At 41.8% G+C, this 8,739-nt stretch overlaps 1 long non-coding RNA gene across 1 annotated transcript; it reads left to right on the top strand.

The window, feature by feature from the left end:
- Nucleotides 1-3,464: 3,464 nt before the first annotated feature.
- Nucleotides 3,465-7,771, top strand: LOC149983606 (uncharacterized). The gene is made up of 2 exons (XR_016496341.1): nucleotides 3,465-5,399; nucleotides 5,730-7,771. It is a non-coding gene; the product is annotated as an uncharacterized LOC149983606 (long non-coding RNA).
- Nucleotides 7,772-8,739: the final 968 nt, after the last annotated feature.

The following is an 8,739-nucleotide window of genomic DNA, read 5'->3' as shown; positions in this document are numbered from 1 at the left end:
ATTATTCAGCCCCTTTACTTTCAGTGCAGCAAACTCTCTCCAGAAGTTCAGTGAGGATCTCTGAATGATCCAATGTTGACCTAAATGACTAATGATGATAAATACAATCCACCTGTGTGTAATCAAGTCTCCGTATAAATGCACCTGCACTGTGATAGTCTCAGAGGTCCGTTAAAAGCGCAGAGAGCATCATGAAGAACAAGGAACACACCAGGCAGGTCTGAGATACTGTTGTGAAGAAGTTTAAAGCCGGATTTGGATACAAAAAGATTTCCCAAGCTTTAAACATCCCAAGGAGCACTGTACAAGCGATAATATTGAAATGAAAGGAGTATCAGACCACTGCAAATCTACCAAGACCTGGCCGTCCCTCTAAACTTTCAGCTCATACAAGGAGAAGACTGATCAGAGATGCAGCCAAGAGGCCCATGATCACTCTGGATGAACTGCAGAGATCTACAGCTGAGGTGGGAGACTCTGTCCATAGGACAACAATCAGTCGTATATTGCACAAATCTGGCCTTTATGGAAGAGTGGCAAGAAGAAAGCCATTTCTTAAAGATATCCATAAAAAGTGTTGTTTAAAGTTTGCCACAAGCCACCTGGGAGACACACCAAACATGTGGAAGAAGGTGCTCTGGTCAGATGAAACCAAAATTGAACTTTTTGGCAACAATGTAAAACATTATGTTTGGCGTAAAAGCAACACAGCTGAACACACCATCCCCACTTTCAAACATGGTGGTGGCAGCATCATGGTTTGGGCCTGCTTTTCTTCAGCAGGGACAGGGAAGATGGTTAAAATTGATGGGAAGATGGATGGAGCCAAATACAGGACCATTCTGGAAGATGGAGTCTGCAAAAGACCTGAGACTGGGATGGAGATTTGTCTTCCAACAAGACAATGATCCAAAACATAAAGCAAAATCTACAATGGAATGGTTCAAAACTAAACATATCCAGGTGTTAGAATGGCCAAGTCAAAGTCCAGACCTGAATCCAATCGAGAATCTGTGGAAAGAACTGAAAACTGCTGTTCACAAATGCTCTCCATCCAACCTCACTGAGCTTGAGCTGTTTTGCAAGGAGGAATGGGAAAAAATGTCAGTCTCTCGATGTGCAAAACTGATAGAGACATACCCCAAGCGACTTACAGCTGTAATCGCAGCAAAAGGTGGCGCTACAAAGTATTAACTTAAGGGGGCTGAATAATTTTGCACGCCCAATTTTTCATTTTTTGATTTGTTAAAAAAGTTTGAAATATCCAATAAATGTCGTTCCACTTCATGATTGTGTCCCACTTGTTGATTCTTCACAAAAAAATACAGTTTTATATCTTTATGTTTGAAGCCTGAAATGTGGCAAAAGGTCGCAAAGTTCAAGGGGGCCGAATACTTTCGCAAGGCACTGTAAATGAAGATAAACACAAAAATACTTCGACCAGGGCGTGACAATATGGTAATGCAAAAATTGTATTACGTTAATACAAAATTGGGGGAAAAGGAAAATTGTACTGTCAACTATTAGCCCTCTCTAAAAAAAAATATTTAAACAACACCACCCAATTCCACTATTTAACCCTATCTAACCCTACTCCAGACCAACATAACACTACCACTCAACACCCCCTCAGCTGTTCTGCAGTAAATCCTCACAATCCCAAGTCCTTATCTGACGCTGCCACCACAGTCTTCTATTTTCTGTGACTTTCCATCCATTTCTGCAGTACAATGAACAACCATGGCTATAAATGCTATAAAGCCCACTTCACTGAAACACATTCTTCCTATCACTCTCTGGTGGTCTCTGCCTACTCACAGGAATCCTCTCAGGATCCCTCATCCTGTAACTGTAACGCTCCGGGTGTTGTGGGTGTGGAGGCAGACGCAGGAGACAGAGAGTGCAATGCTGTGCTCTTTAATGCTGTGCTCTTTAACCCAACATCTCCTCCAGTCAACCTCTCCTCCACTCAACATCTCCTCCAGTCAACCTCTCCTCCACCCAACCTCTCCTCCAGTCAACCTATCCTCCACCCAACCTCTCCTCCAGTCAACCTATCCTCCACCCAACCTCTCCTCCAGTCAACCTCTCCTCCACCCAACCTCTCCTCCAGTCAACCTATCCTCCACCCAACCTCTCCACCCAACCTCTCCTCCAGTCAACCTATCCTCCACCCAGCCTCTCCTCCACCCAACCTCTCCTCCGGTCAGCCTGACATCACATATGGATCACCCAAAATTCAAGGATCCATTCTCTCTAGAAATCACACTCCCACTGGGCCAGAATCACCTTTATCATCCTCGGTACAAGGCCTGATCTCAGCGGTCCTCAGCACAGGTACTTCATCCTCACTCTCACCAGGTTCCGTCACTGAACTACTGGAGCATGTATCCCTCTTTTTGCACTTCACGCACACATTCTTCACCTCACTATCTCGCTCTACACTCAACTTCTTCTCAGCAGTCATCACTGAACCTGCCAACACACTTAATTCATCCTCACTCGTCACATTCAATTTCCTCCTCAAGCTCTTCCAAAAGTTCTGTGAGATCCTCCATTCCATATTCACTCAAAACATGTTCCACTTTTCTCCTTTTTTACTTGTCCTCCATCTTGTCCTTCACCAGATCTCCCAGAAAGCTGGTGCAACGCCCAATAAAAATGTATTCAGAATTGGTTCCACTTTCTTCTTTTTTTTCTTGTCTGCCATCTTACTGCATGTGTGTGTGTGTTTATAACGTCACTGTGCTATGACTGTGTTATACTATGCCCGTCTTATGAATGTCTGTTTTGACCATGTCTTCTCCCCTGTAGGTGTCGGTCCCATTTCCAAATAGCTGCAGAAGACCCTGCTGCCTGTGGTTGCCCATGAGACCTGCAGCCAGAGTGTGTCATGACGTGTCATGACGTTGGCCTGGGGGTAGGTTTATGACAGTCATAAATACCTCTTCCCCCCTCTTCCCCCCTTCCCCCCTTTCCTCTCTCTACCCTACTGATGTGACATTTGAAAATCCATTGGTTAACATAGAGATTCTGGGAACATCAGAAGGTGGTTGGGAAATGAACCATATTCTGGTAATCTGACCAGTAGAACATATGCGTTGGTACTTAATGAATATGATGTCAGTTCGGTTGTCGTCTGAGACTTTCTCATCAATGATAGGATGACATAAACTCCACAGTGGAAAGTCTGCACATTGTATTTATCGGATTCCCATGGAATTGTTGTTCAATTTAAATGCTTGAATATAAAATTATTGGTGAAAAGATGACATGTAATTTTAGCTTCCAAATGAGAGATTTGGGTTTTCATAAGGTTAGGGCTCTGCTCAATCAGTGACCCGCCCCTGTGAAGAGACATGGGCTGTAAACTATGAAAACACACCCTTCTCGCTCCACTATATAAAGCCTTGACGACAATGTAACCTCCTGTTCCGAGGATGTGAAGATGACGGTCCATACTTTAAAAGGACTAACATGTCAACTGTTCAGGGTACATTAGGATGACGATCCAATGTCAGAATGGTTCAGATAATAACTACAGAATGAAGCCAACCTCAGCGTGAACTTTGGTTGTGAATGGTATGAACTTTGAACTCTTATTCACTACAGAAGTGATACCGCCTAGCCTTGAGTTAGCAACAGCAGCTGCAAACGTGGACTAGGAAAGAACAGACAGAGTATCACGTCTACCACACAACGGCATTACTGCAACGTATACAATTTATCAGCAGAGACATTCTTCAAAGGATTAAGGACTCTGCTGGGCAACACGCCCTTCCATCTACCACCAACCTACCGAAGCACCGCTCAGAGTAAATATTGATTGCATTTTCCTTTTCCAAATGGGCGGTAATTTAGAATGCATAAGATACTGTATTTACGATAGCATGGCTCCTCCCTTTGTTCCTCAAGTCTTCCCGCTCTTTCACTCAAGCCCAGACCCCTTTTCTTTTGTGTAACCAGCTGTCATTTCTGTTCCGTCCGCTAGGGACATTTTCCTTTATGATATAATTTGTAATCAAGGTATGATTCATTCTGTGTATATGTAATTCTGTGTGATTAGTTAGGTATTTCGTAAATAAATAATTAAACCCAATTTTGTATTGCTGATTCAACTTGTTAGCCAGGGTTCGTGCAGATAACCAAGAATTTACAACTTTCAGATGAGACTGAAATAAGGTGACGATTAATATTGACTGCTATTGATGTAAAATATTACTAGGTATTTAAGAGTTTATTCGGAAGATAACAGCTCTATAAATATTATTTTGTGGTGCCCCGACTTTCTAGTTAATTACATTTACATGATTAGCTCAATCAGGTAATATTAATTACAGAGAAAGGATTTTATAGAATAGCATGTCATGTCACTTAATCCGGCATTGCCAAAGACACAACATCTGTTTCTCGGTATCTCTCTCTGTTTCTCTCGGTATCTCTCTCTCTCTGTATCTCTCGGTCTCTCTCTCTCCAGCTGTTTCTCTCTGTGTCTCTCTCTCTCTCTCTCTGTTTATCTCTGTGTCTCTCGCTCTACCTCTATTTCTCTGTCTCTCGCTCTTCCTCTATCTCGCTCTACCTCTTTTTCTCTCTGTATTTCTCTCTGTATCTCGCTCTCCGTCTTTCTCTCTGTAGCTCTCTCTCTCTCCCTCTGTTTCTCTGTTTCTCTCTGTATCTCTCTCTCTCACTTAGTTTGTCTCTGTATCTCAATTCAATGCAAGGTGCTTTATTGTCATGGGAAACATATGTTAACATTGCCAAAGCAAGTAAAGTAGATAATATACAAAAGTGTAATAAACAATAAAATCAACAGTGAACATTACACTCATAGAAGTTCCAAAAGAATAAAGACATTTAAAATGCCATATTATGTATATATACAGTGTTGTAACGATGTACAAAGCGAAAATAAATAAGCATAAATATGGGTTGTATTTACAATGGTGTTTGTTCTTCAATGGTTGATCTTTTCTTGCAGCAACAGGTGACAAATCTTGCTGCTGTGAGGGCACACTGGTATTTCACCCAGTAGATATGGGAGTTTATCAAAATCGGGTTTGTTTTTTAATTCTTTCTCTCTCTCTCCCTCTGTTTCTCTCTGTTGATCTCTCTCACACTCACTTTGTTTCTCTCTGTATCAATCTCTCTCTCCCTCTACCTCTCCTTCCCCCTCTCGATTTCCGCCTCTCTCTCTCTCCCTCTCTCTCTCTCTCTCTCTCTCTCTCTCTCTCTCTCTCTCTCTCCCACAGGGGGACTTGGGGGTCCTCGGAATTGTAAGGGTGCTGGTGGTAAATGGTCCGTAGTGTGACCAGCTTTATGTTGTCCCATGGCTGTGACACTCTGAAGAGGCACCAGCAGTCTTTACTCGTACCTCCTCTTTCACTGATTGGATCACCAACGTGAGTCTCCTTCCACCTTTCAAACACAGGATCTTTGTACAAAATTATAATTATTGAGCTAATAATGTTTGGGGGGGCTCAAGAAAGGAAACATGTCAGTGTGGGCACCTTGAGGAAAAATAATGGGCTGGTGTGTTACTAATGTCAGGGCTCATTTCTGGTCCCAGTCCACCCCTGCACACCATTGTTCAAGTATATCATTCAAAGACACAATTCTGGTATTAATGGCAGTTGGTGTAGTTGACATGACAGTTCTTTTTTGCAAATGAGCCAAGCACATTATTTTCAAAGTCTATGTTCTCTAATGGTTCACTCTCCCTTGTTTTTTAGACAATCATGCTGATTGTGGACTACAGGAAAAGGAGAACCGAGTACGCCCCCGTTCTCATTGACGGGGCTGTAGTGGAACAGGTTGAGAGCTTCAAGTTCGTTGGTGTCCACATCACCAACAAACTAACATGCACACCAAGACACACCAAGCACACCAAGACAGTCATGAAGAGGGCACGACAAAACCTATTCCCCCTCAGGATACTGAAAAGATTTGTCATGGGTCCTCAGATCCTCAAAGGGTTTTACAGCTGCACCATTGAGAACATCCTGACTCGTTGCATCACTGCCTGGTATGGCAACTGCTCAGCTTCTGACCGCAAGGCACTACAGAGGGTAGTGCGTACTGCCCAGTACATCACTGGGGCCAAGCTTCCTGCCATCCAGGGCCAGGCGGTGTCAGAGGAAGACCCTAAAAATTGTCAAAGACTCGGCCACCCTAGTCATAGACTGTTCTCTCTGCTACCGCATGGCAAGCGATACTGGAGTGCCAAGTCTAGGTCCAAGAGGCTTCTAAACAGCTTCTACCACCAAGCTATAAGACTCCTGAACATCTAATCACATGTTTACCCATACTATTTGCATTGCCCCACCTTCCTCCCTATTTTACACTGCTGCTACTCTCTGTTATTGTCTATGCATAGTCACTTTAATAACTCTACCGACATGTACATATTACCTAAATTACCTCGGCTAACCGGTGCCCCAGCACATTGACTCTGCACCTGTACCCCCTGTATATAGCCTCGCTATTGTCATTTTATTGCTGCTCTTTAATAATTCATTGTTACTTTTATTTCTTATTCTTATTTTTTTTATTGTTATTATTTTTAACTGCATTGTTGGTTAGGGCTTGTAAGTAAGCATTTCACTGTAAGGTCTACTACACCTGTTGTATTCGGCTCATGTGACCAATACAATTAGATTTGATTTGAAAGAGTTAGTTGATTTACTTGCATGTGACAGAACACTAAATTATTGCTGGTGCCATCAGATAACATGGTAGAAGTGGCACTGATTATATCCTGGCAAAGTGCATCAGCCAATTCAAATTATTGAAGTAGTTGGACGTGTTCCAACACATTTTTATGCATGGAAGTGTCCTTAAAATACATAAGACCAACAACATGTCCTGAAGATCAAAGCAACTATCACGTGTGTTTGAGTGACTGATGAAATGACTTGACGTAGATTTTTTGCTAGGCTTTGAAAATTTCCCCCGCTTTGAAATGTTGATTTATTCAGAAAAACAATATAAATGCAACTTGCAACAATTTCAAGATGTTACTGAGTTACAGTTCATATAAGGAATCAGTCAATTGAAATAAATTCATAAGGCCCTAATCTATGGATTTCACATGACTGGGAATACAGATATGCAACTGTTGGTCACAGACACCTTACAAAAAAAAGTATAGGTGTGGATCAGAAAACCAGATAGTATTTGGTGTGACCACCATTTTCCTCATGCAGCGTGACACATCTTCTTCGTATAAAGTTGTTCAGGCTGTTGATTGTGGCCTGTGGAATGTTGTCCCACTCCTCTTCAATGGCTGTGCGAAGTTAATGGATATTGGCGGGAACTGGAACAGGCTGTTGTACACGTTGATCCAGAGCATCCCAAACATGCTCAATGGGTGACATGTCTGGTGAGTATGCAGGCCATGGAAGAACTGGGACATTTTCAGCTTCTGGTTATTGTGTACAGATCCTTGTGAGAGTGGCCTTTTTGTTGTCCCCAACACAAGATACACCTGTGTAATGATCATGCCTTTTAATCAGCTTCTTGATATGCCACACATGTTAGGTGGATGGATTAATTTGGCAAAGGAGGAATGCTTACTAAGAGTGAGGTAAACAAATTTGTGCACAACATTTGAGAGAAATACATTTTTTGTATATATGGAACATTTCTTGGATCTTTTATTTCAGCTCATGAAACAAGGGACCATCACTTTACACATTGTGTTTATATTTGTTCAGTGTACATGTATTGTGTTAGAATGCAGTCTTGACTTGTGACTAAAATAGATGCTGGCACTCATTTTTGGTGATGGTATTGTTTTTCTTTAGGTACAGGAACTGTACAATACTTTTGATATAACATATTTTTTTTAAAGGTGCAGGAATTCAAGCAGTAGAACATTTGAGGTGCCGGTACTCAGTTCTGGTGAGCTCCTGCCCAAGTAAAGCGCTGTAAGTGTGTTGAAAAGGCCTACAGCCAACAACATGAAAATGTATTTAATTTAATAAGGAACTACCTCTTCAGCCTTGCACACAAACAAACTGCTATTGCCTAATAATCATATTGCATAGGCTATATTACATGGACGTGTACACCTAAATGTAGGGCTACAACGTTTTATAAGCTATGCATTATTATAATCATCCACTTCTTCACATGTTTTGAATCGAGCATCAAGGACCGGCAATGAACTGTTCTTTCCTCAACAAAAAAATCTTGCCCAACAAAAAAATCTTGTCCCACAGGTGATTCAAATAATCAAAGTTTGACAATGAATTGGTTATTTGAATCAGCTATGTAGTGCTAGGGCAAAAATAAAAAAACATGCATGGGGGGTTTGGGAAATCCTGGGTCAAGGATGCATCAGTGCAATATTGGCACAAAACATATTGTTACAGACCAAAGGATCAAGTAAAACAGGGGTGTCAAACTCATTCCATGGTCTAGTGTCTGCGGGTTTTTAGTTTTTCTTTTCAATTAAGACATAGACAACCAGGTGAGGGGAGTGAGGGGAGTTCTTAACTTCACTAGGGTAGGGGGCACTATTTTCACTTCCGGATGAAAAGCGTGCCCAAAGTAAACTGCCTGCTACTCAGGCCCTGAAGCTAGGATATGCATATAATTGGTAGATTTGGATGGAAAACACTCTAAAGTTTCCAGGACTGTTACAATAATGTCTGTGAGTATAACAGAACTGATTTGGCAGGTGAAAACCTGAGAAAAATCCATCAAGGAATTGGGATTTTTTCATGTTTGTAGTTTTCT

Source organism: Oncorhynchus mykiss, chromosome 5, assembly GCF_057628025.1.
Source record: "Oncorhynchus mykiss isolate SJ-2025 chromosome 5, ASM5762802v1, whole genome shotgun sequence".
NCBI classification, from domain to species: Eukaryota; Metazoa; Chordata; class Actinopteri; order Salmoniformes; family Salmonidae; genus Oncorhynchus; species Oncorhynchus mykiss.
This window is presented reverse-complemented; position numbering and strand designations above follow the sequence as displayed.